The sequence below is a fragment of the Brassica napus genome, chromosome C1 (assembly GCF_020379485.1).
Source record: "Brassica napus cultivar Da-Ae chromosome C1, Da-Ae, whole genome shotgun sequence".
Taxonomy (NCBI): Eukaryota; Viridiplantae; Streptophyta; class Magnoliopsida; order Brassicales; family Brassicaceae; genus Brassica; species Brassica napus.
Genome location: NC_063444.1, coordinates 36,608,305 through 36,615,965, shown reverse-complemented (window position 1 = coordinate 36,615,965; position 7,661 = coordinate 36,608,305). Strand labels below are relative to the sequence as shown.

The following is a 7,661-nucleotide window of genomic DNA, read 5'->3' as shown; positions in this document are numbered from 1 at the left end:
AAAATATAATATATATATATGGTTATGCGTTTTTACTTATTTTGTAATAAAATCATCGTGTTTTTCAGAATTAAAAAAGTTAGACATGTGTAAGAGCATCTTCAACAACTCTTTATCCTCTTATTTTTCGAAAGATCACCATCAAATTTGAAGGTACATTAATCACCTTTTCAGAATACTTTTCACACCCTCAAAACATTATTCACCTTTCACTTTAGTCTTTATAATTATATATGTTTTTCAATCGCATAAATAACTTTTATATATATCATATTTTAGTATTTACTAGGGGTTGTCCGCGCTTCGCGTGGAATATTATTTTGTTATGGTAAATATGATATTTTGGATGATATAATTATGTGGTCAGTATTTATTTGTGAAGAGCATGATTTAATATTTTATTGTGTTATGTAGTATTAGGTTATAGATTAATATATTATGTGTTCGTCTTTTCAATAATGTGTTGTTGTATGTATAGTAGTATTTGTTAGTGGTGAATTGAGCTTCTAATGTAAAGCATATTGAATTTCAATCACTTTGAATTTAAGCATTTGTTGATTCTAACATTAACGGTTTCAGCGTCAAAATTGTATTTCATATTTTCACATTTTTGAACATTATTCTTTTTTTAACAACATTGAACATTATTCTAATAAGATGTTTTTTTCGTCTCCGTATATTTTGACTTGAGCCGTCACCATCTATGTATTTACTTACATTTCCGGTATGCGGTGTTTCTTACCACCACCGGAAAAGGCTCACATTTGTTGCTCTTGTTTTTCCTCTTCTTCTTCTCTTGTGAGATTATCTGATATTTGTTGTAAATCAGGTTTATGAGTTCCCAGTTGTGCGGTTGTTTGTCATGATGTTGTACGCTGTTCTGGTCAATATTTTTCCTCTTCTTCCTTAGATTTGGCTAATGTTAGGAACTACATCTCTTTGGGTTGGATCAGAGTTTAGTTGTCTTCCTCGTAGTTGGCTTGCCGTTTATAGTCCCTGCTAGTCTTTGTTTTCAAGAACTGGTTTTTGTGATCTGATTTTTATGTTCTCTTCATAGCTCGAGGATGGCTCCACGGTTACTGATTTTGTGTAGTCTCTTTTTCTTTCTTTGTTCTCTCATCTCGTTGCACTTTTCATCGCTGGTTGTGTCTCTGGTGGTTCTCCATTTCACATATATGCCACTCAAGGTTTAGATATTGTTTTCCTTCGTGTATGTTTTGTGGGCTTGGAAGATTATTTCTTGTCTCAAACTTGAGCTCTGATTTTTCTGTGGTTGGCTTCCATTCTCCCTCCCTTATGTTGCTTTTCTTCTTCTCCTGCTTCCTTTGGTATAGGTGTGTGGAGTTAGTCTTTTGGTGCTTTGGTCTCTTCTATTCATAGCTTTGTGGTTTTTCGTTGGCATGGGCTCCTTGTATGTGGTTGTTTTGTTTGTGAGGTGATTCATACCTTTTAGCTGGTGGTTGTGCATTATGCATGTGGTTTCTTGCTTCGTGGTGACTTTGGTCCGGTGATTATTCTTTTTCAATCCTTTTTTTGGTGTTTTGGATTGGTGCTTGATCGCGTTCATTTGTGTTTCAGACTTTTATTGAGTAAGTGTTACTACAGTATTCTATTTTTTCTTTGTGATTGTGGAGATTTAAGTTTAGATTATGTGTCTTACTCTAGTTTTTTTTTTAGTTTAGTTATTTTCTGATTTTTAATGGTAAAATAAATTATAATTTGTAAATAAAATAATAGAAATTTAATAAAAAATAATAAAATAGTAAAAATTTATGTTATTTTTAGTTGTAAATAAATAAAATATTTAAAATCTATTTTTATTTTTTTATTTTTTCTTTATTCATCTCCAATTTTATTGACTCATAAAATATATTATAAATCTTCACATAATAATGGTTAGTATGAGAAAAATAATAGTGCATAATTAGAAATTACAAAGCCAAATTGCAATAGTGTAAAAGAAGAAGGACCTAAAATGTAAAAACAAAAGTACATGGAGACACATGTCATCAAACCCACTTGCCACTTGTCATAAGAAGAGAAAAATCTAACTTTATATATATAGATAGATTGTTATACTTTTGTAAAAGTATTTTGATCAAAAATATGTTATTAACATTTTTTTATACAGCTTATAAGTAATATTTAACTACTTATTATTAAATTTTGTCATAAATACTTTATTTTAAAATTTTCAAATAGTATATTTTATTGGTTTATGAAAATTTAATGATTATAGTTAACTATTAAAAGGTTGAAGATTAAAATGTATTGTAGAGTTTTTTTAATATAAATTTGAGGGTGACCAGTGGAGTAAAATATCATTATCCTCTGATTTTAAAGGTGTTCTCCCTTTAAAATGAGGGTGCATGTTCTAGCAACAATTTAATAAGATTGTAGTGCAGCTTGTATTAGAGTTTCTTTAATATAGAGCTTGTATTAGAGTCTGGGCCGGCTCAAGAGGGAGGGCCAGCAGTGCAATGGTTCAGGGCCCATCCCAAAATCAAACAAATTTAAATACAGAAAGGGGTCCAATTTTTTTTTTTGTTTTCTAGCAAGGGCCCATAATATTATGTTTAATCATCTATAATGAATTAAAAAAATTTGCACAGAGCCCAGTAAAAGTTTAAGCCGGCCCTGATTAGAGTATCGCCAAAAGAAACTCTAAAACTTCAAATATAGAGTTTTTTGCTCTCCAAAATGAACTTTAAAACTTCAAATTTGAAATTTTGAGAAGTGAACCTACTCAAAACTTCAAATTTGAAGTCTCATCTTTTTTTTTTGCATTTTTGTCTTTATAATTACTTACACATCATATTTATGATTCTTAAGTATTTTCTCGTTTATCGTTTTAATCCTTAATTTTTTTTATGATAAATATTTCAAATTTTTTTTTTATACATTCAAATTTTACACATAAAATTAAATATATTTTTTAAAAATATATAATATTTTAAAACTAGAATTGGACAACAAGAATATTACAATAAAGGCTTAATTAAAAAAAATTCAAAAAGATACATGATGATATAATTATTAAACATATTTAAATATTACAACAATAATAATAGTCTGGTAAATTTGCTCTGGAATCTTTAAAATCTCCAAAATATTGTCTAAACAAATTTTGTGTAACCGAAGATGGAACATTACAAAAATAATTTTATGGAATAATATAATGTAGTATTTTGCTTGTCGTTTAATATTTAATTATGTATTTCTATTTATAATTTAATATTTTAGTGTAAATTTTATTAATTAATATTACTGTAATATTTTATATATGTGCTAGATATTTATGAAAGTTTTATTGATTTATATTAATTATGACAAATGGAAGGATTATAGTAAATAATACAAATAATTTTGAAGTTAATTTGAAGTTTTGGTTTTGGAGAAGAACAACTTGAAACTTCAAATATAGATTTTTGCAAACTTTAAAATAGAAAGTATTTTTTGAGATTCTTAGAGCATGATTATTGGGGAAAAGCTAAGAGCCGGCTCTTAAATATTATTTAAGAACCGGTTCTTAACTTTTTTAATTAAAAGTTAAGAAACTGGTTTTTATATTCCAATAAAAACTTCACCCTAAGAACCCACAATAATCATGTTATTAGTGTTTTTAGTGTTTGGCAACATTGGGCCGAGTCTATTTAAGCTCAACAATAAAACAAAATGATATAATATTATGCAAAGTAACATTTGAGGAAATAGTCATTTAAATTTCCCGCGAAAAGTGATGTAACAGAAAACCTTCCTTAATTAAGGACAAAATCATGATTAGTAGTCGTTCCTCCGACATTAGAAAAAACTATAGTTAATGGTTTGCGTCTATCTAATCGTCCTGGTTATAACTCTCTCCACATTCTAGAAGCTATTCCAATAAATACTCAAACTCATTGACTTCTTTCACGCTACCACCGTCTGTTCCACTAAACTGGGGCGACGAAGAAGCCACCACATTTCTCGCTGCCGCCACTTGGACCGTCTGACATCATTGGGTATTCGTGAGGCAAAGTTAGAATGGCCTTGTGACCTCTCATAGAAAAAGCAGCTCTATCGTAGGCCAGAGCCGCGTCTTCCGCGGTGTTAAACGTTTCAAGCCAGACACGGGCACCATGTCTGGCGGAGTCCCGTATATCCGCCGCATATTTTCCCATGGACGGTTCCTTATACCTCCGTATTTCACCTCATTCGTGTTAGACACTCTATGTTCCATAAGTTATAAGCTTCTTTTTTTTTGCATGTACATGTAATGATAGTAGTGAGAGTTTATTTGTACGTGGAGGTAATGTTGACTATTGAGAATGGAGTGGATCTTATTTTAAAGCACGTGCGGGTAGTCAAAAGCATCCTTATTTTATTGAATAAACAATTTGATCATGGGGTAGTTTGCATCCTATAAATGTATGCGTGCCATTGTCATAGTAAAGAAATGATTGGGATTGGCAAATATATGGAAAGAATTGTGGCAGCTCTGCGTTTAATGCAATTTCTAATTATTTGAGGGGCTAAGAGAAAAATATTTAACTTGTGAGTGAAGTCCAATGAATCTGGATGGTCAAGGTGACGGCTATAAGTTGAAAGAAAGTATTTTGTGACAACGGGCAAAATTTGATTTCAGCCTCGCACTTTTCTCGGTCAAGAGATCCTTTTTGAAAAGAAATATTAAAAATAGTATCATCACGTGCAAACTCTGACCGCACGTGTGACAGATTCTAGTCTTTGAAATTTCAACTCGACCATTACTAAAGAGTTATTTTTTAGGTTTACCGACCAATAAAATTTCATTATTTCAAATTCGATATTTTAAAAAAATGAAATAAAATATTGTCAAATTATATTATGTTTTTTTAAAAAAAGTAAAAAACAAAATAGTAGTTACAGAAAAAAAAAATTTAAAAATATATTTTTAACGTCGTCAGCAAAACACTAAACCTTAAACCCTAAACCCTAAACCCTAAATCTTAAATCCTAAACTCTTGAGTGTTTTAGTGTTTAGTGATTTTGATTTAGAGTTTATGATTTATCCTAGAGTTTAGGGTTTATCCAAGAGTTTAGGAATTAGGATAGTTTAATGTTTTGCTGACGACGTTAAAAATATTTTTTTTGGTAATTACTACTATTTTTATTTATTTATTTTTACCTTTTAATTTTAAAAATATAATATAATTTGATAATACTTTGTTTTCTTTTTTAAAAAATATCGAATATGAAATAACACAATCCTATTGGTTGGTTCACCCTAGGTCCTATTTGAAATAAGTCCTATTGAAGATGTTGTGACTACAATGTAAACACACTAATTACCTAGGTTCACCCCAAGAATAAGTCCTAATTTAAAGTCTTATTTGAAATTTACTTGGGCATGTTTTAAATTTGGACATATTGAAGATGTCGTGACTATAAACATACACCAATTACCTATATTATTAAAATATAATCCCTCTTAAACAGTGAGTATAAAAAGACGGTAACAACCTAATTATAAGATCTAAGCTAATTTATTTTGACGCTCTACTCGTCTGACAACCTATTAACCGAGTGAACTTTTTGGAAACAATAAAGGTCACACAATAAGAAGGATGTTTGTTTTTATTGAGACCCATTACGAAAAATATGTTAGCAGGAAGAAGGATTCGTACTCTCTCTAGGAGAAAAGACTTGAACTCATTTTTAAAATTACACTATATCTTGATCCGCACGACTGGCACAATTGTTTTTTTTATAACACTGATTTATTATGACATTAGATATATGAGAAATATTACATAGACGATTCGACAACCGACAATAATACTTGTTTTATGAGGATTTACGCCTAACTGCATCATTTGAGATGTCCTATGAAGATCTACTCCTGACCAGATTTTACTTGCACCATGTTAAAGATCTATTGTAAGTCTTTTTTCTGTAGTCTGCATTAATAAATCACTATCTCCGGGACTTGAAGCCTAGATTTCCTGTAATCTGCAAGAAATTACATAGTGTACGATTCGAACCCTAGACATGGGTGTAGAAGTCTTTAAACATTAACCAATAGGCTACAGTGCTTCCACGAGTTGTTTATTTTTATGATATGTATAAAATTTTGAAAAACAAAAGTTAATGGTTCAACTTGTACTACTTTAGTTTGCTATTGTAAACAATATATTTCATCACTGTACTATGTAAGCCGGGTCTCGTCTATGAAAATGTTGGGAGTTAGTGTTTTAGTAAAGTTTTTACAAATTTTTCTCTTTTCTTTTACAAATTTGATAATCTTTTTAGTCTAAATTTAATATATTTTTTTAAGTAGGAGGTCAATGTTTCAGTTCGCTGTATAGTAGAACCACTTCTGTGTATAATAGAATTTTTATCGTATGTGTTTGATCAGTTATATAGTTATACCGTATAAATAATTTATATATTAAGAAATTCGGGGATTATATTTACAATTAATAAAAACAGAAATTAATAATACAAAATATATACTTCCTCCGTTCCACAAAGATAGACTTTTTAGTATTTTCACATATATTAAGAAAACACATTAAACTACCATAATAAATGTATCATTTTCTCTAATTTTTTATTTTAATAATTTTTAACCAATAGTAATTCAATAAAGTCAATTAATTTTCTTGAGGTTTACAATTTTTTCGTAGAAAACATAAAAAAATAAATCTTTGTGAAACAAATTTTTTTTCTAAAAAGTCTATCTTAATGAAACGAAGGGAGTATTAGATATTCAATTTTATGTTGTTGCATAATGCATTAAAAATACCATTAAATCGAGTAACTATAGAATTTTTAATAACTTATCTTCTAAAATTAATAAAATTCACGCTCGAGATTTTGATTTTTTTTGTTCTTTAGCTGTTCTGAATATGCAGAATATGAGCGGTAAAGTGATTAATATATGGAAAATTTGGCCTCATGTACATAGCACAAAAAAAATTAACTCTATGCACATAAGAAGTAATGGGGTACGATATATTTTATAATGTGATGTAAAGTGCCAAAAACACCCTTGCATGCGCGTGAAAAGTAAAAATATGTCATTTCTTGTCGTTACCATAGAAACTGAAAAATCAGTATATGTGACGAACAACAATTTGGAGAAATCGATTGTGAGTCGGAGTTAGAGAAGAGAAAATCTGAAATCTACGACAACAGGTTCGTCATATCACCCGAAATTAGATCGTATGACTATACTATTTTACGAACTTTAATAGTATAGTTACAAGGTTTAGCTGAAATAGCTCACTTTGCAAATATAGATCGAGATATAAACTAATCAGTGTGTATCCTTGTGATGGATTGTGTTAATTCTTTGCCGAAAACATATGAAAACTGTTAGCCATCTTAATAGAACAGAACCAATGAATCAGCCATGTACTATACCACCTGACATGATAGTATAGTGTGATTTATATACATATGCGCTTCCATGATTGTCTAGGATGGTGTGAAAAATCACTATGTGTCACTTGTAGTTGTAGCGAAGACATACAGTTACAGCCTTCTCGACCTTCACCCCTGACCAACTCTCGTAATGATATGTTGGATGGAACCCATTTGTGCTTTCTCTACTTATATGCTACTTATAAGTTTTCGGTTTTACTAAGCTTTGCTACTAATATCCTCATTTTACTGTGGCGAGTATCTCAATTTGTGTA

General features: G+C 29.9%; 1 pseudogene; it reads right to left on the bottom strand.

Moving 5' to 3' along the window:
- Window positions 1-3,817: 3,817 nt before the first annotated feature.
- Window positions 3,818-4,890, bottom strand: LOC106448363 (annotated as a pseudogene).
- Between the last annotated feature and the right edge of the window lie 2,771 nt (window positions 4,891-7,661).